Source organism: Heteronotia binoei, chromosome 18, assembly GCF_032191835.1.
Source record: "Heteronotia binoei isolate CCM8104 ecotype False Entrance Well chromosome 18, APGP_CSIRO_Hbin_v1, whole genome shotgun sequence".
NCBI classification, from domain to species: Eukaryota; Metazoa; Chordata; class Lepidosauria; order Squamata; family Gekkonidae; genus Heteronotia; species Heteronotia binoei.
The window spans coordinates 22,172,709-22,196,514 of NC_083240.1; the positions used below are offsets into that span (position 1 = coordinate 22,172,709).

A 23,806-nucleotide genomic window follows, 5' to 3' on the forward strand; every position below is an offset into this window, starting at 1 on the left:
ATTGTGTCGCACCGTGTTCAGTCATATATACCTGCGCAATCCTTTCAGCTGTCAGAACCCATCAGAGCCTGCATTGGAGATGAAAGGGAGCAATTTAATACAACCTGTTGCATGACCATGCTCTGCCTCTTGTGATTCTCCCGTGGATTCTTGCCTGCACCCAGAAAATGCCACCCAGGGAGATTTCAGACAGGGTGGTGAAAGGCCTCTGCGGTGGGTAGCAAATTTCTTCTGTTTGCTACTAGGTGTTGGGTGCTTGTGTGAATGCTCCTTGCAAAGCTGCAGGCCAGGTAACAGGCAGTCAGTCCTTAGATTGGTCAGCTTGCTTGGACCTTGGACATCAAACTCCCAGCTCCAAATTCGCCTATGTCATTTTTTTTTTGTTTTTCTCTATACAATATGAGAATAAACGTGACAGTCTGAATGCTCAATCTGGCTTCTCTTCCAATTTTCAGTATAGCCCCCCCCCTTACCCTCAGAGAGGCATATGTGTTCCTCCCTCCTCCCCAGTCCAAAAGCAACATAATTTTTGGCAGACTCCTCCCTTTATGCACAGCTTGCATTCTGACTCTGGACTGTGGTTACCCATGCAGCAGAATGAGGTAGCAGACTGTTGAGGTGATAGCAAGGACTGTACCACATCATTCAAGGAATTACATTTGACAGTGGTTTCTACCACCTCCAGATTTATATTCCCTTCTTCCTCCATGGGGCTCAAGGCAGTGTACATCATTCTCCCATTCTACCTTTCCAACGACTCTGTGAGGTAGGTTGGACTGAGTGACCCTGTCTAGCCTAAAGCTTCATGAAAGTGGAGGATTTGAAGCCAGTCTCCCAGGTCCTGGTCCAAACCTGGAACCACTATACTGCATTAGAGTTTAGAAATAACGTCCTGAGCTGAATGGCATGGTATGGAGGGATGGCTGAAGGGGTTTCCAAAATGACAAGCCACTGGAGGAGTTATTCTCAGCATGCATGACATTTGAAAGAGTAACCTGAAGCTCTCTGCTCCCAAGGAGCTTGCAAGCTAACTGGAAAGACAACAGAGGCAGGGGAAGGGGCTAAGTTAGGCAGCTGGCCAGGAAACAAAGTGTCCTGTCCCTTTAATAGAGGCGTAAGATGCAAAAATCTGTGGTTGCAGCTTTTCATGCTACATAATATTACCTGATAAATGGTGAACATCAAACTGACACTAAAAGGACAATGAGAGGGACCAGTTCAAAAGCTGGCAACCCTAACAGGGGCAAGGGATTGGATGTTCTTTCCCAGTGAAGTCCCATTTCATCTCACTTGGGGTTGATGAGTGAAATGTTAAAGGCTTTTTTTGGGAGGAAAGGGGGAGATCTGGAGGAGGAGAGAAGTGGCACCATATGGGGGTCATGGGCGGGGGGGGGGGGGTCTGAGACACAGGGAGACCGTTTGAGAGGCCCAGAGACCTTGCACTGCTGAGCTGCTCCACTCTTCGGGCTTCTGTTTTCCCCCTTCAGTGCAAGACTTGAGTGAGAGCAAGTCACATTGTGCAGCGATGAGATCCTGCTTGGCTGACCTTGGTGGTGACATCTTGGCTTTTGTTTGCAATATTGGGCAAAAACGCAAGTGACAAATGGTTAGATAGGAGACAAACGCAAACAATGGCCATGCCTGAAAGATACAATGGATGGGCTTTAATTGATTTTTCCCTTTCTTCTTCTTCTTTTTGTGTGTGTGTGTGTAAAGACATTGATTTGACCCTGTAAGACTTGCTTTGGAGTCGATCATTGAGGGGGGAGACTTAATGCGCATTGAAATGTGGTTTATTATCACAGGACATTCTCTGCATACGAAGCTTTGAGTTTTTTTTTTTTAATTATGAGCATAATGACATCTTTGTTATCTCCACTCCTGCAAAATCTTTTGCCCCTCTCATAAAGGATGCTGATTGTGTTTGCTGAGCAAATGAAAATTGGCGGGGGGGGGGGGGTGTTGAGGATGGATTTAAAGGTCCCTGCTGCTCTTAGAAATAAATTTATTTGATTTGTTTTGCAAATTCTGGGCTTGCTATTTTATAAAAAAGAGAGGGGAAACGTAGGAGGCCGTAGAGTAAAGAAAGTAGCAGAAAATCACAAAAGATCAATAGTCAATGAGCATATAGAATTCGATAAAGCATACATAGCAAAAGCCAGTTAGCAGTCAGTAATGAGTGCAATCAGGGCTTTTTTTTTTGTAGAAACAGCCCAGCAGGAACTCATTTGCATGTTAGGCCACACCCCCTGATGCCAAGCCAGCCGGAACTGCATTCCTGTGCAGTCCTGCTCAAAAAAAGCCCTGAGTGTGATCCTGATGGCAGAGATAGTATGTATTTGGGTGCTGCAAGGTGAACTTTCAGGAGAGAAGACCTTCATGCATTACAGAATACATAGGTAGGATCCAGAGTCCCCTCTCCATGCCTGTGCAATGGTCACATTGGGGTTGCAGGCTCTCCTCAGTTCCCATGTTCCCTCAGTTCCCATTGCAACTGAGGCATGCATAGAGATAGGATTGTCAACCTCCAGGTGGTGCCTGAAGATCTCCCAGAATTACAACTGATCTCCAGGTGGAGATGCCAGCCTCCAGGAAGGACCTGGGGATCCTCTGGAATTACAGCTCCTATCCCAGGCTACAGAGATCAATCCCTGGAGAAAATGGCTGCTTTGGAGGGTGGATGCTATGGCAGTGTAGCCCACTAAGGTCCCTGTGCTTCCCAGGCTCCATCCCCAAATCTCCAGGAGTTTCCCAACCTGGATGATCCCCTCATTCCGCCATTGGCTAGGTGGGACCTGGCAATCCTAGGTGATGAAGATGAGTTCTTCTGGAGGAAATGGCTGCTTTGGAAGGTAGTATGTTCTATGGCATTATACCCTGTAGAAGCCCCTCTCTTCCTCAAATCCTGCCTTCCCCAGGCTCTACCCCCCCCCCCCAAATCTCCAGTCATTTCCCAACCCAGAGTTGGCCACCCTAAAGGTCATCTTTCCACACTGTTTTCAATACCTGGAGAGGTCCTAGGAAGGACACTATTTAATACTCCCTGGACTATTTGAGATGGAGAAACAGTGTAGGGATCAACCTTGAGGCCCTTCCCCATGCACCTCACAGTCCCAGTTCAGATCAGGCACCATGCACGTGAGGATTGAGGCAACCCTGATATGCAGAGTGGGGACCCCAAACACAACTTGTGTACTCCATCATGTATGAATTGGCCAGTTTTTGCACTGGCAGAGAAATCATCACCCACTTTGGTTGTCCCCCCCCCCCCCCCCGAAGAAATTACACTCTGCTATAAAAGGGTGGATAAGAGAAATGCATTTTAGCTTGGTTTAGGGAGACTGCAGAAGGCAAATTCCCTTTTGTTTCAAGCTGGGCTACCCTCTTGCCTTTTCTTTCCTACACCCAGCCTTGTTAAGGCCCATTCCTCAGCTAAGACAGTCCAGTGCCCCCTAATTAAAAACACTCGACAAGGTCTCCTAAGCACCTGCAGGGGGAGAATTGGGTGAGTCTCCAGAGACATGAAAATCAATTTACGTCTTATTTATTTGTTTGCTTATTTAGGTCATTTGTTGACTTCCTCGGCAAATATTCCGCTTCAGGCAGCTCACACACCAACAAAGGGAAGTTTTAAATTAGCAAACAAGGAATAACAACAAAACAAGATAACTAAAACCTGAACACCCACGAAACAACAATCAGTTAAAACAAAATAAGCTACAAGGAACAAAATGAGAAGGTATCATATGCTAACTCTCTTCAGTGTAAACTCCAGAAAATGTAAATGCATGGGATAGTTCAAAATAGCAGCACCAAAATAGCAGGAGGAAGAGTACTCCACTGGTGAGATGCCACCACTAAAAAAAGCCCCATTTCCAGTTGCCACCCCCCTGACTTCCAAAGGCTAGGGCATACAGAGCAGAGCCGAAATGGGGATCTTGGGTAGCAGGCAGGGCTCATAGAAGACCAGATGGTCTTTCAAGTATCCTGACCCTAGACTGCTTTTAAGGTTAAGGTCCAACACATTGCATTGAGCCTAGAAGTAGACTGGCAGCCATTTTTTTCATTTGAATATCAGTGAGATGAGTTCCTTACAGCCCACATCCAATACTGAGTGTGCTAAGTGCCACCAAATCACTTCCAATTTATGGTGGCCCTTTAAATTAATGTTCTCCAAAACACCCTGTTGTTAACAGACTTGATGATCAGGTCTAGGCTTGCCAATCCCCAGGTGGGGACAGGGGATCCCCCAGTTTGGAGGCCCTCCCCCTGCTTCAGGATCATCAGAAAATGGGGGAGGGGAATGTCTGCTGGGCAGCATAGCATCCAGTGCCTCTCCTCAAAACACCCTCCAAGTTTCAAAAGGATTGGACCAAGGGGTCCAATTCTATGAGACCCAAAAGAAGGTGCCCTATTCTTCATTATTTCCAGTTGAGGGAAGGCATTGAAAAGGTGTGCAGTCTTTTTAAGTGTGATGGCCAGAACTCCCTTTGGAGTTCAGTTATTCTTGTCACATCTTGCTCCTGGCTCCACCCCCAAAGTCCCCAGATATTTCTTGAATGGGACTTGGCAACCCTAATCAGGTCTTGCAAATGGAGGGCCAGTATGGTATAGTAGTTAAGACTGGCAAACTCTAATCTGGAGAACTGGGTTTGATTCCCCACTCCTCCACATAAAGCCAGCTGGGTGACCTTGGGCCAGTCACAACTCTCTCAGAGCTGTTCTCTCAGGACTCTTTCAGCCCCACCTACCTCACAGGGCGTCTGTTATAGGGAGAGGAAGGGAAGGAGATTGTAAGCTGCTCTGAGACACCTTCAGGTAGTGAAGGGCAGAGTATAAAACCAACTATTCCTCCTCCTCCACTCAGTCGTTCCATCTCATGTTGGGTCTTCATTTCCTGTTTCCTTGCATTTTTCCTAGAATTATTGTCTTTCCCAGTAACTCTCATCTTTTCATAATGAGACCAAAGTATAATAGCTTCAGTTTAGTAATTTAGCTTCTAGGGAGAGTTCAATATTCAATATCAGCCGCTCTGAGCCTGCCTCGGTGGGGAGGACGGGCTATAAATCAAATAAATAAAAAAAATAATTAATTAATATTGACTGAAACATTTTGTAATGCTTGAAGCTTCCAAATTGTCTTCAAAGGCAGACCCACCCAGAGCACATTGCAGCAGTCAATCCTGGAGGTGTCCAGAGCATAAATAAAGGTGACCAAATCACCCTTCTCAAGGAAAAGGCCTAACTGGCATAGCAACCAACTGATACAAGGGGCTACACACCCTGGAGGAAACCCAAGCTTCCTTCGAAGGCATAGATCAAACAGCTTCCTTCAAAACTACAGCCGCTTTTTGTTTTTTTGCATAATGCACTCCCAGATTTCTGGTGCAGTGTCAGGCTGGCCTGGCACCCCACTCTGACCCTCATGTTCCAAATTCTGGAACTCGTGAAAGAATGTCCTAGACGAGATTGTCTCTGAACATGTGCTGAGTGCTTGCTGTCACAAGCTAGGCATTAGGGTTTAATGTCCTTAGCAAGATGTTTTCTGGCTTGCCCTTTGACACACCTCTTCTGCGTTTTTTTAAAAAAGAGAGAGGCTTAGCACTCTGAAGATGGTGACGAAAGATCTCCCTTCTGTTCTCTGGGCCTTCTCCCAAGTGCCCCTTGTTCACCACTGGGCCCTCATGCCAACCCGCTGCTACCTGCATGGGAAGCCCAAAGAGGCCATAAGAAAACATGACTCCCTCCTTACTACTGCATCAGCCTGACTGGGGAGAGGTGGGGGGGAGTCCCTGCCCTCGGCTCCTGTTCCGCCTTCTGCTTTGATCCGCTTGGCTGGGCTGCTGCCCTGTCTCAGCCCTTTTGAGGTTGCCAGGGAAGAGCGGCGACTTCGGCCTCTCCTCCCCAATATTCATCTGCCTCCTTTGCTTTCCAGTCAGCTCTCCCTGGTTTTTGCCGCTGGTGCTCTCTTGAAAGGAGACGCCAGCGGCATGTTCCGCAGCAATGCTGTGGAGTCCTTTCGCTCGCGGTGATACTTACACACACATGCACACACGCTGTTCCCTTTCGGGTAGGGTGCCAAAGGGAAGAGCCACGTAATTATGAACTGAGGCTGAAGCGCGAGGCTGGCTGCAGGCTGGGTCTTTGGAACAAGGTGCCTTCTCCCAGCAATCTGACAGCTTCCTTCGCAGTTGAGGCCACATGTCCCTGTGTGGTGGGAATTGCTTCGAGGGGGCTGGCAAGCAAAGCACTGCTGAGAAAATTGGAGCCGGGGCTGAAAATTCTCCTCTAGGTGAAGGGGAGATTGAGGATGGAGCCATAGGATCCAGCTTTTTTGGAGGCCCTTCAGCCATTCCAGGGCCCCTTGCTGGGTACCAACCTCAGCCAAAATCCCATGTGTGGCTAGAACATCGTTCCACATCTTCGCTGACAATCACTCAGTGATACCTGGGCCCTCTCTTGCTGTGCAGCAGGGAGGGGAAGTTGCCAGGTCCATAGCTTCTGGGCTGAGCTTTGGCTTCCCTTCTTGTTTGCAGGGGGACAGTCTGGGCATGGCCAGATCTTAGATCTTAGTCTGTAGCCTTGAGTGAGTCACCCTTGGGATGCAGAACCTAGGGATGCCAGCCTCCAGGTGGGACCTGGGGATCACCCAGAATGACAGTTCATCTCCAGATTACAGAGATCAGTTCCCCTGGAGAAGATGGATGTGGGTGGCCTCTATGACACTTAACCCCACTGAAGTCCCTTTCCTCCACAGGCTCCACCCCCAAATCACCAGAGGTTTATCAGCCTGGACCTGGCAACCTTACCCCCTCATTCCCCACCACTGGCCAGGGAGGATCTGGCAACCCTGACAGAACCAGCCCCAGATGTAGTTGATTGTCTTTTGGTTTCAAGATTGGCCTGAGAGTTATTTAGTTTAGCTTAGCTAGGTGTCCTGCCACTGCAGCAGAACGCTGGGTGGGCTGTGCCTGACCAGGGAGCTCGGGGGCCTGGCTGGGTATGACCCAAGCCACTGTGCTGAACCTGGTTGGGTGCATCTGAGGGTTGTGGGTAGACAGGCAGAAGATATGCCTGAAGGAACACACACTCACAAAGACAAGTGCTAGGGGTTGGTGGTGAGGAAAGGCAGTAATCCAAGTTAGAATAATAGAATCTAAGAGTTGGAAGGGATCTCCAGGGTCATCTAGTCCAGCCACCTGCATAATGCAGGAAATTGACAAATACCTCCTCCCCCAGTGACCCCTGTTCTTTGCCCAGATGCAACCCTTCCTGCCCTCCTTCTCATGATCTGCCTGAGTTCACAGAATCAGCATTGCTGTCAGATGGCCATCCAGCCTCTATTTAAAAACCTCCAAAGAGGAAGAGCACAAGGAAACCTGTTCCATTGAGGAACCACTCCATCTGTCAGGAAGTTCTTCCTAATGTGTATTCAAAAACTGTTCTGATTTAATTTCAACCTATAGGTTCTGGTCTGACCTTCTGGAGCAACAGAAAACAATTCTGCACCATCCTCTATATAACAGCCCTTCAGGGACTTGAAGATGGTGATCAAATCACCTCTCAAGTCCTCTACTCTCCTGGCTAAACATACTCAGCTCCTTCAACCTTCAGGTTGACTGCATCTGCAGTGGCAGTGGCCTCTAGGCTGCCCTTTTGTGCTGGAGGACAACTGAGTCCCCTTGAGCTGCTGTGCCCACTTGCACTCAGGAGCATGCTATGGGGTGGGAAATGGGGAAGGCAGAGTGGCTGTGCTTCAGCAGCACCCTGCTCCACCAGATGCCCTTTCTCTGCTGGGTGGCACTGCCCCTGGCTGCATGCAGCTTGCCACTCTGGACCCCTGGCTGCTGCTGTGAGGAGGGGTTTCTGCAGTTTCAAGTGGGACAGTCTATTATACAGGGCTTAACATGCCTTAGGACATACAACTTGTGTACTTTCTTAAACAAGGAACAGCACATTTAAGCTTCTGAACAGATACAGTACAAGTGGATATCCAGGAATAGCTTTGAATGAGTACTTAATTAATTCATTTCTTTTAAAAAAATCCACTGTTTTCTCTTTAAAATATTTCTTTATGTTGAATAGTTACTACATTAAAAACTTCTGTATATTGGCAATAACATGCCGGCATAAGTAATAACTTGTAATTGTCAATATATAGATAGCTTTTGTGGGTCCAACCTGGCTATTTCTTTGTCTCAATTTCTAGGTTTTGAATCATAAAAAGGTGGCCCTGATTAAACAAATAAGGTTGAGGGATTGTATTGGAGTTAATGACCTCCAAGGCTGCCCATCAATTGCACAAGAATTAATCAAAGGCCTCCATAAAGCTGAGCTTTGAATGGGAGCAAGTGAGCTTCCGAAGGCTTTTACGACTATTAATCTTCCTAAGCAGTTCATTTCTCTCTCCCCCCCCCCTTGGCATGAGCCTCTTTCTAATGTGGCAAAAAGAACATAAATTTCTCTCTCATAACATTGATATCCCTTTATAGTGGCCTCTTGAAGAGCAAGATCCCTTTATATGTGTTTGGTATAATATATATGTTGCATCAGAAGGCTCCCTTTGATTGACTACGGTTCCAGGAGTGGATGTCGAGGTCCCAGTGCCGCCGTAAGGCTGTTTTGTCTTGCTGGCTTCTTATGTTATTGCACACTTCTCCTTAATAAAGGATGGGGAAAGGGAAAAAGAAGAACAGGTCTTTGCAAGCTGGGGGCATGTGGTTCAGCGGCAAAAATCTAGGAACAGTCACAGAGGGGAGCCTGGGCTGCCTCAAGAAGTCTCATCAGGCTTGGAACCACCAGCTTCTTCCTCCAGCATAGAACTGACAATGCTCAGTCTTAGTTGGCCAGTGTGAATGTGCCTTTGAGAGCCAGAATGGTGTAGTGGTTAAGACTGCCAGGTGAGGCAACTGGCCCCCTTCCTATCTTGCCCCAACTTAGCCACAGTAATCCATGCAATGGCCACTTCTAGACTGGACTACTGCAATGTTATACTGCACCATTGATCTGTGCAAGGACACTACAATGCTGGCTGTTTGGTTTTCCAGTCCATTTCCTCATAATCTTTAGCACAGAAGTGGTACCAACATTTTCACTAAGCTACCCACCAGGATCGCAAGATCTTTTTCCTGCTCAGTCACTGGCAGTTCAGACCTGCTCAGCATACAGGTGAAAGATTTTCTTGTCTTGCTGCACATCAGTTTATGCATGCTATGTGCTGTCAAATCACTTCCAACTTATGGTGATCCTATGAATTAATGATGTCCTATTGTTAACAACCTTGCTCACATCCTGCAAACTGAATGCCACAGCTTCCTTTATTGAGTCAATACATCTCGAGTCTTCCTCCTTCCCTACTACCTTCAACTTTTCCTAGCATTATTGTCTTTTCCAATGAGTCTTGTCTTTCTGTGGTGTGACCAAAGCATGATAGACTTAGTTTAGTCATTTTTTTTAGCTTTTAGGGAGAGTTCAGGCTTGATTTGATCTAGAACCCACTGATTTGCCCTTTTTGGCAGTCTACGTTATCCATAAAACTCTCTTTCAGCACCAAATTTGAAATTAAGATGAACCATATATCCAGCTAATTCAGGGGTGGCCAAACTTGCTTAACGTTAAGAGCTATCTAGAACAAACATCAGATGTTTGAGAGCTGTAAGACATGAACATCAGATATTTGAGGGAGGGAGGGAGGGAGGAAGGAAGGAAGGAAGGAAGGAAGGAAGGAAGGAAGGAAGGAAGGAAGGAAGGAAGGAAGGAAGGAAGGAAGAAAGAAATGGGGAGTGAGAAGTAGAAAGAAATCAATTTTAACTTTATATGCATTCTCCAAGCTTCCGGCTGGCTTGACTTGGATAAGTGATTTAAGGAGGCAAATGCCTTCCCCAAGATGGCTAACAAGGTGTGTGTATGGGGGGCGCTTTGAGAGCCAAACAATATGTGTGAAATAGCCACATATGGCTCCCATGCTGCGGTTTGGCCACTCCTGGGCTAATTGCTGCTGATAATAGTGCTGTTAAAGGAGCAGTGACAGGATCTAGTGGAATAGCTGGCATAGAACTATGTATGTGTGTGCCTTTTCCTTCCAGCAGGGGTGGGCTGACTTCAGTCTGGCATGATTTTCCTGCCTGCCTGCCCTCTTTTACTAGAACCCTGTGGATCACCAAATTGCATTAAATTTATAAAGCATCCTCTTGAAGTATATGACACAGCTATCTGAGTGGAGTGCTCCCAAGTCTGCACTCTACCTGAAGAACATCAGAAGTGCTTTGTAGAGTGCCAGCATCCCACCAAGGTCTACCGAATGCAGCATTCTTTGCAAAAATCGCAGCAAGTGTGTGGGAGGGGGGGATTGACTAGGAAACTGACAACAGGCAATTGATTAGAAATCTGTCTTTTCCTCAATCCATTCCCCAGTGGTTTCCCTTTCATAGAACAGTTCCTGCTTTCTGTGTCCTCTTCCTACTAAAACACTGTCTATATTTGTCCTTCCAGGAAGATCTGCAGGATACTTTTTTTAAATTGTTAGTAACATGTACATTAGAAGCCTTCTGCTTTCAACCCCCTCCCCTCCTTCTCTAAAAGTCCAGGCTGGAATCCCAGACACACTTACTAGGAAGTAAGACCCGCCAGATTCTATGGGACATACTTTTGGGTAAAACTGTTCTGTACTTCTTAACCAGAGAAGGGAAGGAGGGGAATGGATGCATCTTGGCCTTGGTGCATGAGAAAGTGGAAGTCTACATACTGATACCAACTGCCAGTTCACGCATTTTTTCTCCCATTCATGATGTACCCATATAGCAGATACTGCAGAACACGCTATACATGAACATGTGAAGCTGCCTTTTACTGAATCAGTCCACAGGCTGATCAAAGTCAATATTGTCTTCTCTGACTGGTAGCAGTTCTCCAGGATTTGAGGCAGAGGTCTTTCACATCACCTACAGCCTGGTCCTTTAAATTGGAGACACTGGAGATTGAACTTGTGACCTTCTACATGCCAACCAGATGCTCTTCCACTGAGCCACAGCACCTTCCACTAGAGTGGCACATATTCCATAAATCTAGCCAAGTCTTTCATGAGAACAAACGTACTCTTAGTCTTAAATCAGTGCCTGCAGATGTGCAGTAGAATTCATGAGTTTTTCTTCTATCCTCCTCCCCAGAGAACAAATATTACTGAATGTTTGAGGTGCAGCTTTTGTATAATAAGTGCCCTTGTGAGATCTAGCATTCTATTAAACAGTCCTGGCTTGTTTTTTTAAAAAGTGATGATCTATTTACCAATATAGCCTACTTCAGGACGGGCTATTGGGGAGTTTGCAGGTGGGAAAGACTTTTCACCAATGTGAAACGGGGAGGCAGGGAAGAATTGGCACTGAGAGTCAGAGCCATGATGTTAAAGTTTTCTGAAGTTTGAAGAACATTTGTGTTTTAATCTGTGAAACATTGGAGAGTGTATGAAGGCAGGCTGGTTCACCTCAGTCTTGCTTGTTCTTTTTTCTGAAGGGGAAAATATACTCATGCTTAACCCTGTGAGATATTTGGTGTTTAAGGGAGGAGAGATAATTGGGACAAGAATAGAGTGTGAAAGCTGTTCTTAGCTCTGTAGGTGCGGAGCTCCTGTAGTATGTCAGTGCAATAGCAGGTTAGGATCATGGGTAAAGAGAATCACATGGGAGCAGCCACTGATAAGCCAAAGAGCACCAATGATGCTTGAATGCAGCTGGAATAATCATCTCTCACTGGAATCCTGTTAGCATTTGGGATATCTTTGTTGACTTGCACTTTTTAAAAATGCATCCACTACAATCTGTTCTAGCAGAGAGCCAGTCTGGTGTAGTGGTTAAGTGTGTGGACTCTTATATGGGAGAGCTGGGTTTGATTCCTCCCTCCTCTACTTGCAGCTGCTGGAGTGACCATGGGTTAGTCATAACTTTCTCTGAGCTGTTCTGCTCAAGAGCAGTTCTCAGAGAGCTCTCTCAGTCCTACCTACCTCACAGGGTGTCTGTTGCAGGAAGGCGAAAGTAAAGGAGATTGCAAGCTACTTTGAGTCTCCCAAGTGAAGGGTGGGATATAAATCCAGTCTCCTCCTCATGCAGCAGGGGTGGTCTCCACTTCCTCTCTGTTGCTTCTAGAATCCTAGTTGACAATGCCCACCCTCCACCATCAACAGCTTGCTTTGCCAGTTTGAATGTTTCCAAACATGGGCAAAGGAGGGAGACTAAGCAGACAAAAACAGAGCAGATGAGGAGCCCAAGAGCCCAAGACAGAGGCCCAGTGATGGTAATTGTAGCATCTTGTGCTGAAATAAAGCACCGCGCGGCCATGCAGCAGAGGCGACCAGGGGGAGTCCCCTGGTCGCCCAGCACAGCGCGTGAAAGGACTCCACCAATCACGATCTGTGGCGGGAAGTTTGACTGGCCAGGATTTGACTGGCCAGTTAGTGGGCTGTTCCGGGATAAAGTGTACATAAAGCGGGGCTCGGCCCGCGTTGCCCAGTTCTGTGATGTACCTTCTAATAAAGTATGTTGCCTTCTACACATCTCGTTACTGAGTACATTACAGTAATGAATGAAGGAACAGGCAAGATCAGGGAAAGGGACGTGGATACCAAGGGGAAAATGGAGTTCAGTTTAGAAGAGGGAGTGATTGGGAACACTATGCAGGACTGTATGCAGAGTTTGGTATATTGCTGGCATGGGGAAGACAGGGGAGTTGCACAGGCAGTGTTGAGGTGGCTGAATGAAGTGAGATTGAAAAGTCCTGAAGAAATTTGATGTGTTCATTTATAGCCCCCCTTTGTCTCTGAGACTCAAGACAGATTACACAGTCAAAACCTTCAGAACTGTACAGTGCATCTACCAATGCAATAATCTTGGTTTATGAATGTTGCTGGGTTTGAGAATGGGAAGACTGGGCCAAAACCTCATGTAGGGATAGGAGAGGATTATAATTCTGAGAGATCTCCAGGCCCCACCTGAAGGTTGGTACCCTTAGCACTGAGCGGATGGCAGAAAGGAAGTGGAAAGGGAGGCAGAGTTCTGAGGGTTGCAGCCACCACACTACCCAGAAAAATTCATACACCTATGAGATTTATTTAGATACAGCAATTCAGATAAGTTTACTGGCACTCTATGAAGGTCTTGAGTGGATCTTAGAAATAATATCCTTAAAGGTCTCAACTACGGTAATTTGGTGTAGTGGTTAAGTGTGCAGACTCTTATCTGGGAGAACTGGGTTTGATTCCTTACTCCTCCACTTGCAGCTGCTGGAATGGCCTTGGGTCAGCCACAGTTCTCACAGAGTTGTCCTTGAAAGGGCCCTTCTGTGAGAGCTCTCTCAGCCCCACCCACCTCACAGGGTTGTGGGGGAGGAGATTGTGAGCCACTCTGATACTCTGAGATCAGAGTGGAGGGCGGGATATAAATCCAATATCCTCCTCCTTCCCTCAGTGCTGGTTCTTTTGTGGGGGTAGGGAAGTGACATTAATGACTTTACAGGACTTGACTGCTTGATGGTGGGTTTCGTACATAAATCTTATAACAGATGTGGTTGCCTTTAAGCTGGAATTCAATACCAGTCCCCTCATGCATCCCACCTAGGGTTGCCAAGTCCAATTTAAGAAATATCTGGGGACTTTGGGAGTGGAGCCAGGAGTCTTTGGGGGGTGGAGCCAGGAGACATTGGGGGAGGAGCCGAGAGCAAGGGTGTGACAAGCATAATTGAACTTCAAGGGAGTTCTGGCCATCACATTTAAAGGGTCTGCACAAATTTTTAAATGCCTTCCTTCCATAGGAAATAATGAAGGATAGGGGCACCTTCTTTTGGGCCTCATAGAATTGGACCCCCTGGTCCAATCTTTTTGAAACATGGGAGGTATTTTGGGGAGAGGCACTAGATGCTATACTGAAAATTTGGTGCCTCTCTCTCAAAAAAACAGCCCCCCCCCAGAGCCCCCGATACCCGCGGATCAATTCCCCATCATTCCCTATGGGAATCGTTCATAGAGGTGCATGATGGCTCTCTGGGCGGGGCTTCCCCCGCCGGCCAGCTGGCTGGGGGAGGGGGGAAGCCTGTAAAACCCGGGGGATCCCCCTCTGGGACCTGGGGATTGGGAAGCCTAATCCCACCAGAGCTGACTGCCAGATCCATGTTATGTCTCCTGTTGTTTTCTAGTTGCTAACTTTTGTGAGCTATTGAGGGGGGGTGGTTGGGGTTGTGTTGTATGCAGTGTCCTTGGGATAGTTAGTGAGAAGCCTGCAAACTACTCTCCTCCCCCTCCTCACACCATCTGGGCTTGAGGGAGGAGAGCCATCTTCAAGATAATACTCTGTGATTTCCCTGACCTGTCTCCTACTACAGAACAAAGTTGGAGCCCAGTAGCATTGAACATATATGAACATATGAAGCTGCCTTATGCTGAATCAGACCTTTGGTCCATCAAAGTCAGTATTGTCTTCTCAGACTGGCAGCGGCTCTCCAGGGTCTCAAGCTGAGGTTTTTTCACACCTATTTGCCTGGACCCTTTTTTGGAGATGCCAGGGATTGAACCTGGGACCTTCTGCTTCCTAAGCAGATGCTCTACCACTGAGCCACCATCCCTCCCATTTTTAAGACCAACAATGTTTTAAACGGAAATTGACTCTTTGAGTGTTTATGTTAGAGAGGTCTGCAAGGGGGAATAAGCCTGCACTTTTGGGCTATTTAGGAATGCCTGTATTGTGTCTTTACTTCTGGCAATCCCTTTCTGAGAAGAGGTCCTGTACTTGTAGCAACTCAATAAAGCTTCACCTATATTTAAATAGTGGAAGTATATCTGAGTGTTACTTGGCAAACCTCACACTGACTTGCAATGGGACAGAGGGGTCATCAGGAGAGCTTGGGCCAGATCTGTTTGTTGTGGCCTGATTAGCAAGGACTGGTTCTTAATAGTTTTATATAGGGTTTTGCTGTTCGTCGCTAATGATCCTCCCAATATGCAGATCACTGTTATTCAGGGCTTTTTTTGTGCAGGATCACACAGGAATGCAGTTCCGGGCTGGCTTGGTATCAGGGAATATTGCCTGGGCTTTTTCTACAAAAAAAAAAGTTATTGTTGTTTCTGTAGCAGAAGGAAAATGGAGGGCATGTATGTCTGGCCGCAAGGCAGTGCTATAATGAGAGCTCAAGCCACTTCTCCTGTTTAGAGGCAAACCACAGCAAGAGCCGGACTGATTTCCCATTAGCCTTCCACCACTCTCACACTGGTTTTTAGAGGTTTGTGTTTGTCGCATGAAAAAGGCGAAGCTAGTTGCAGCCCCTGAGCAGATAGTGTGAAATTTGACAGAACCCCCACAGAGAAGAGGAGCGTGAGAGCGGCGTAAGGCTAGTAGGAAATCGGTCCCAGTGTTTTCTGGAGTAGGGAGGTGCATCTTAGGAGCCCCAAGTTTGGTGTTCATTTCTTGGCCCACAGATTCACTGCATGCTTTAAGCCTCTATTGTCCATCTGTGAAATGGAAATATGAATGGCCTACTTGTAACAATATACTACTTACAGAGCCTGAATTCCTTCTTTCCATGTAACAAATGTTGTGTAATACACTTTGCAAATGCTGTTTGTGTGTGTTAAAATGTTACATAGGGTCAGCCTTGGATACAAATGCTCAGAATTTACAAATCTATAAAATAAGACCTGTAATGTTTTGTGAATGCGGCAGATTTGAAAGAAAAAGAGAGAGAAAGCAACCTCCCTACCACCACTGTTCCAAAGATCACCTGGAAGTGTTATTCAAACAACCAAGTCAGCCACCATGGTGTACTGGGATTTGAGAGATCCCGGTTCGAATTCCCTCTCTGCTGTAGAAGCTTTTTTGGTTTTCCTTAGGCTAGTAAAATATCTTCAGCATAATTTTCATCTCAGGGTTTTTGTGAGAATAAAATGGAGAAGAGAACGATGTATAAATGAAGTAAATAAGTACAGCATTTAATTATGAGAACTGCTGTCGGGCTACCTTTCCCAATAGTTTTGAGACACAATCCACTGGGGGGAATCTTGTTGAACCACATGAGTGTAGCTTGGAAATGCATGCCCCTTCATGCATGAGAAGGAAAAGTGGTGAAAGTTTGCACAATGGATGCTGGTAGGACTTTCTTTGCAGGGTAAACATGTTGCTCAGAAGTCATTAATATGACATTCACGCAGCTCTAATAAAGTACACAGCGTAGAGATCTGGCACCACAGAAATGCCCAGAGGACGTGAAGTATGAGCCTTAAAACCAAGACTATTAGGAAACAAGATATTTTTGTGTCTCATTTGGGAATAATATAATTGCATTTTGTGGCTCTAGCAGATGCCTGGGCCAGCTGGTTGAAGACGTATAGGGTTCTCCCCCCCCACACCCTTTAGATTTGGTACCACACAGATAAAGCCTTTTTTCTATAAAAACTCACTTTTAAAAAAAATCTGTTGAAATGTTTCAGTTTCCTTCTGCATGAAAGTCTCTGCCTCATGCTCGGTCGATACTCCAGATAACAGTGGGAGGGGCAATGCCATGTCAAGTCATTTCTGGAACTTGGGCAGCTCCCCATTTAAGGTTTGCACCAGAACTAGCACTGAGGTGTTCAGGAGGACCTTTGCTGAAGCTGTTATATACACATCTGCACACAGTTAGGGTTGCCAACCTCCAGGTAATAGCTGGAGATATCCCACTATTACAGTTGATCACCAGGTGATCATTATCAGTTCTCCTGGATAAATGGCTGCTTTGGAAGGTAGATTCTATGGTATTATGTCCCTCTCCAAACCATCCTCCTCAGGCTCTATCCCCAAAATCTCCAGGTATTTCCCAACCCAGAGCTGCCAATGCTAGCACACATTCACACACCTTTACTATACACTATTTAATGCCTCTGCTTTACATCTGCTGCACCTGCAATATTAATGGGATGAACAATGCCTTAATGGTGGAAGGTGTCAATCAAGTACCAATCAGTAGCTGCAGCAGTATCATCTTGCCTGGCCTGCTGCCCACACTAAGCATCCTCCAGTATGCTGTGTTTTGAAATCAAAATTTGTAGAGGAGAATTGTGCATTTTAGTGTTAACCTCTTCCATTACCAACTGTTTGCCCCTTAAATATTTAAAAACACATTTAGTTATGCAGAGGAGAAGGAGGAAGAAGAAGAATTTGGTGGTTAAGAGTGGTGGGCTCATCCACATAAAGCCAGCTGGGTGGCCTTGGGCCAGTCAGAGTTCTCTCAGAACTCTCTCAGCCCCATCTCCCTCACAAGGTGTGGGGAGAGGAAGGGAAGGTGATTGTAAGGTACTTTGAGACTCCTTAAGGTAGAAAAAAAGCAGGGTATAAAAACCAACTCCTCCTCCTCTTCTTTCACTTTTTCCTCCACCTCCTGGCTCATGCTCATGTTTCCTGTTGCACCCACCAGTCCAAATGCCTGTGCATCCTTCCCCTACCCCCTCATGTGTCCTTTTGCTACCCATGTTTACAGATGCCTGCACCACCTACATGCCTCTTCCGTAGCTGTGGTGGGTACTGTGTACAGCTGATGTAGTGCTTGCAAGCAAACAGGTGGGAGAAGGACATGCAAGTCAGCAGTTGTGGGCCTCACCGGGAGCACTGGGCCTTGGCAGCTGCTCCACCTCAGGGTATGTTGCCTTGGGCCCTGCTGCAGTTTCTTTCCAACTATCCACCCCCACCTGTATCCTAGCCAACTTTTCATAAGCACTTGCTGGGTGCAAAGGAAGGGAAGACCTAGTGTATACATGTTGGCAAAAATAAGCTGCTGCTGCTGCTTGCCTATGCACAATAGTGGCAGCAAACAGCTTAAACGGGCCTTGCTTTGTGCCTCTGAGCTCATCTGTCAGGCAGGGGATGTACTCCAAAGTCATATATAAAAAGGAAAATAAAAATGTCTTGTGTGGAAAGTTGGATGGAGAGTGGGACGCCATTTCAGGTTGAAGCGAGTTTGCCTTCCTATTATTCCTAATCCGGTTCCAACTCGAGGGCTTCTGCCCGCCTGCCATCCAGTAGTTTTGCTGCTCGCATCCCCCCCACCCCTCCAAACTGGGCTGGTCATTCATTACCAGCCGTTCAAGTGCCAGGCATTGAATAAAGAAAATTTGTGACTGAGCATGCTCTCTGCAGTTTCAGTATCAGAGACAAATTTGGCCTGCAGCTGCCATTACTCCTTTCAAATAGTGACAGGCCAAATGAGAGATTGCAAGCACCACTTGGACCTCCTGCCAGGCTGCAGGCATCCATCTCTGCATGTTACCCGGCGCCCACTGAGGACCAGCCTTCAAGTTCTACTCAAACTTGAGAGCTTCCATGTGTCTCTACAGGAGGCGGCATGGCTGTGGAGAGGAGGGGCACTCAGCAGTGTTATTTCAAGCCTCAACTCTTCTTTTGTGCCCCCCATCCATCTCCCTGACCCATCCAAAGGGTCCATGGAGGGGAACCTTGGTAAAGCTGACCCTATCAGAATGTGCAGGCCGTCAAAACACTTTGTCAGCCTCCTTGTATAAAATTAGAGCCCCGCCCACTTGGTTTTATCTTGGTAGCATGATCAGAACAGTACATGAGCGAACAGAATCTGAATTATGCCAGGCACAAGATTTTAAGGAAAAATTAATTTGTTGAAGGAAGTCAGGATTTTAAAGGCATCAAAAGTGGAAAAAATGCAAGGGATCATGATTTTTATTTATTTTCATGTACACTATTTATGGTTCTCCTTTCTCACTTGGACTCAAGGCGGATTACAGAGAGGGAATCAATGCAATCAACAAGATGGGGCATTCAGTAATGTGTAGAATCAATTTGTAGAATGGGTTATAGAATCAACAAAGAAGTCTAAAAGCAGGGCAAAGTGTGAGTGTTAACATGACACATTAAAGTATGCTATACACAGTAGTGCAGACCTCAGTCCCCAGTAATTTATCCAAGTAACTTTGTGTTGCCTTTTGTACAATGCTACCATATTGCCCAAGTGGAAAAGCCCTCTTGAATAATTCAGTTTTGCAGTTTGCAGAAATCCAGGTGAATGGGAGAATTCCTGTCTTCCTCAGGCAAGCCCATCCACCATACCAAGATCTTATGGCTAGAAGGGTTCAAACTGACAAAGTGCAAGAAGTCTTTAGGTCAGGTCAATGCTCAAGATGAAGGCAGCCACATGTCCTCAATAACAGAAGTAGGAGAACAGAAGTTAGAAGTAGAACCAATGTTCTACTTCTGGGTTCACTGAAACCTTTGTGCCCTCTTCATGAAGATTAGTGAAGATTTGATTGGCATTCCTTGACTGGCTGGTCTATTCCTTTGATTAAGGAAAGCTGGAAGGTGGATGTTCTTCTCTTCCTGTGATATGGGTACCTGCATGTTTGCCACCATGGGGCAAAAAGCGGTTTCCAAAGGTCCTTTAAGAATGGGAAATCAGTGTGGGGATGCAAAGAGTTAAATGTACATTTGTCTCATGCTACAGTCTCAATTGGATCCCTGAGTGCATGGATTTTTTTAAAAAAATGAAGCTCCATTCTAGGGATGCCAGCCTCCAGGTGGTTCCTGGGGACCTCCAGTTCATCTCCAGACTAGAAATCAGTTCCCTTGGAGAAAATGGCTGAGGTTCTTGTTATCCCCAAGCTCCACTCTCAAGTCTCCAGGAGTTCCCCAGCCTGGAGCTGGCAATCCTACCTCACACCTCCCATAGGCAGCCAGTGGGAACATGGCAACCCTACAAGTCTGTTCACGGAACTCCTAGTGTGGTGTGTATGAGTCTTGGTATGCCCCTTGAAACTAGCTAAACAACAGAGGAATGGTGATTCTGAGACTGGGACCATCTCCCAACAGCCCCTGATTTGTATTGCGACCTAAGAAATGGTTGCTTTTTCCAGAGAGGAGGATGGAGAGGCAGAGTGAAAAAGGGTGGGAAAAGAGAGATGCATTCTCAGAGGGAATTGCAGCCAGAAACAGACCCTAAGAGAGCTGGAAGGAGATCAGTGGGACTTACAGAAGTCGAAGTAAAGAATCTGAAGTCCTGCTGTTTGGTGAAGTTCAAACAGAAATCTTGTCTAGCATTGATCACATCAGGAGAGCCCTGGAAAGAAGAGCCTGGAACCAGTTAACTTGACTGGAAAGCACAAGAAGCCAGTTATTATTTGGAAGCCTTATTATCTGCAACCCTTGGAAGCCAGACAGACAGTTTATTTGCGGTCACAGACCAATTACCAGTTGAGCCTTGGAAGCCAGTTATTATTTTCCACCCCTTCTTAGATTAAACTTCCCTGTCTACCTACACCATTACAAGGTTTACTGTTATCAATTATCTGTCGTTGCAGTTGTTGAAACCTACCAGAGTTGATACAGAAGTTGCTAGTCTTGAAGCACTTTCATTCAGGGCTTTTTTTTTTTTTTTTGTAGCAGGAACTCCTTTGCACATTACGCCACACACCCCTGAGATCGCCAATCCTCCAAGAGCTTACTGTAGGCCCTGTAAGAGCCCTGTAAGCTCTTGGAGGACTGACTACATCAGAGGAGAGTTTCCAAATATGCAAAGGTGTTCCTGCTACAAAAAAGCCCTGTGTAACCATATCTGCAAAGGCATGCTACTGATTTGTATTGTTGATGCAATGGAGGAAAGTAAGCTATGGGATTCCACAGGTTTCTGTGCAATTTAATTTGTTCGTAAATAGCCAGGAATAAGTAGTGAAGTGGCCAAGTTTATAAATCCACCGGAAGCTCCCAAAGGCCCTCTTAAAAATGTGCCAATTATTTATCTGCTTAAAGTATTTTGACGCCGTTCTCCTTCAGATTAGAATCACTCAATGTGTTTTCCAATATCAATTAAATACAGTAAAACCAATTATACCATAATAAAGTCAATCAACAATATAAAACAGTGAAAAACAGGATAAAAAGCACTTGGTCAAATACAAAAATGTCACATATAGTTACAACCGCCATGAAAATAATCAGGATGTTTCTTAAAAATCATTGTCGGCAGCAAATGGGCAACAGCTTAGTAAATAAGGCGTAATGTCAGCGCAAGCCTTTAAAAATATTTTTAGTTTTTGAATGTTTGTGGCTAGTCTTTTCCTTTGCGATGTGGATCCTGGGATGGAAATGCTGCCCTCCAGAGGAAGGTTGATTTCCTCACAGGCTGGGCAAGCAGTTGCCTGGCAACAGCACAAAAGGTTGGAGGGGAAGAAAGCTGAGGTGTTTTTCTCCTGAGGGAATATTTCTATGGACAAAGAAGTTCCAGCAGTGAGAAAGTAGTTGACTGACTTCTGGCATGGGGTGTATGTGGGTCTTCTCTTGTTGCTGTGAGGAGAAGTTGTACCTCAGAACCTCTAAAAAGGAGAGAGACCCCTCCTCACCATACAACCAGCCCCCCCCCCCTGAAGTTCATTAGTTAGAGCCCAGAGACAAGAGAGATTTATTTCTGCCCTCACAGAGACGTTCTATATTTTATCACTAAATCTGTTTTGTTCAAAACTCAGTTTTAAGCCCAGCTGTATGACCATCCATCTGGCCATTTTAAGGCTAAAAAAAGATCATATAAGTAGTATAAAGTGAGAGGGTTCTATACCAAATTAAGCCTGAATTCTCTCTAGAAACTATAGTAACTAAACTGAGGCTATTGTACTTTGGTCACATCATGAGAAGAAAAGATACACCGGAAAAGACAATAATACCAGGAAACGTTGAGGGCAGTAGGAAAAGAGGAAGACCCCACCACAAAATGGATTGACTTAGTGAGACAAGCCATGGCCCTCCGTTTGCAAGAGCTGAGCAAAGTTGTTAACAATAAGATGTCATTAATTCATAGGGTTGCCATAAGTCGGAAGCGACATGACTACACTTAATGCACATAAAGTGATGTGCAGTGAGACAAGAAAATCTTTCTTCTGTACGCTGAGCTGGTCTGAACTCTGTCAGTTACTGAGCAGAAAAAAGCTCTTGGGATCCTGGTGGGTAGCTTAGTGAAAATGTTGCGGTGGTATCATAGTTGTGATAAAAAACAAATTCTGTGCTAAAAATTATGAGGACGTTGACCAGAAAACAAAACAGCCAGTATTGTAATGTCCTTGCACACATCTGTGGTTCAGCTGTATATGGGATATTTACAGTGTCTCAAAATGAATGCAAAAAGGGTGCAAAGAAAGGCAAATAAAATGATCAAGGAGATGGAAAACTTTCCTGAAGTGAGAAGATTGTAAAGTTTAGGCTTCTTTAGTTTAGAAGAAAAGGGACATAATAGCTTATAAAGTTATGAATGGTGTGAAGAAAGTAGACTAAAAAACCCCTCCCATATATCAGAACTCAGGTTGAGCAGTTAAGTTGTTGGGTAGTAGTACAGGGTATCTACTGATATATATCACACAAAATGCAATTAATTTCAGAATTTGCTGCTACAAGATGTAGCTAATATGGCTTTAAAGGGAACTAGACATATTCTTGGGTGATAGGTTTAGCCAAGCTGTTAGCTAGCCATAAAGAACATTGATCTTCAAAAGCAGTGTGCCTTATAATACTCGCTACAAGGAGACAACAACCCAGAGAGACTTTGATCTCCATGCCCCTGCTTGTTAGATCCTTTGGGGCATCTGGTTACCACTGAGTAGAACAGTGTGCAGAACTAAATGAACCATTTCCCTGATCCAGTCAACGTTCCTTATGACAGAGGAAATTGAAAGGCACCTAGTGTGAATGTCTCTGTGTGTGCCTTTGTGCTGCTGACTTGGAATGTAGATGGCATATTTCAGGGGTGGCCAATGGTAGCTCTCCAGATGTTTTTTGCCTACAACTCCCATCAGCCCCAGCCATTGGCCATGCTGGCTGGAGCTGATGGGAATTGTAGGCAAAAAGCATCTGGAGAGCTACTGTTGGCCACCCCTGGGCCACATTTAAAGAACTGTTCCTGATCTATTTTATAAAACCTGGGGCTGAAGTTTCCTGGTATTTGCAATCCAATGCCAGAGGTGGTATAATCAACCCACGCTGTTTATGGCTTTATAGACTATCCCCTGCAATATGAACTGAAAAGTGATAAGGCTGGTCATTCTAATTGCATGTCATAAGGTTGGATGAATATATACTTAATTAGCTTTGTAGAGGAAGCCATGGCTTTGTCATCTTTCTGCTTTAGCTGGCATGACTTTAAATTCCAAAGAACTGTCATTGTGCCTGTCTTGACTGGGACAGTTCCTGCAGTAGAAAAAAAAATCTTTGCTTCATGTCTTGCTTGATGGCAGGTTAAGACTTTAGATCTGATCAAAGTGTTTGCAAATTTGAAAGCACATCAGCACAAAGACTAATTTCTGATAATTTCTCCCCCAAGTTCATTTATCTGCTATTTGCAGAGAAGCAGGGCTAGATGAATACAGATTGAAGTAACTTACTTCATCACCTGCATTGTAACTATTTAACTATGTTAATTAGTTACCCAGACCTATGAGTTACTCCAAGGGAGTTGCCACATCATTTGCCACATCTTTCTCCCACCCACACATACATTTCTTATTACCATAAAGGCACAAGAACCAAAATAGCCTAAAACTGTTCAAGCAGCATTCTGTGAACTCTTAGCTTGCTAGTTAACATTTGCCATTGCTGGTTAAAACTGGCATTAAAAGATTAATCAAATGAAACCACAGTTGATTAAGCTGCTAACGTATATCTTAAATAACAATATCTATAGGACCATGATGAACTAAAAAGGTCTAATAGGAAAAACATTATGGAATAGTACCATATGCATTAAATGCCAATTTGATTTAACAGTAATACAAATCCACAATATTGAAGTCCATACACAAA

At 45.4% G+C, this 23,806-nt stretch overlaps 1 protein-coding gene and 1 non-coding gene across 8 annotated transcripts in view; one reads left to right on the top strand and one right to left on the bottom strand.

Moving 5' to 3' along the window:
* Positions 1–23,806, top strand: part of CAMTA1 (calmodulin binding transcription activator 1) — an 898,374-nt gene that overhangs the window by 245,116 nt on the left and 629,452 nt on the right. The window lies entirely within an intron of this gene.
* On the bottom strand, positions 14,532–14,606 carry TRNAP-AGG (transfer RNA proline (anticodon AGG)). The gene has a single exon. It is a non-coding gene; the product is annotated as a tRNA-Pro (tRNA).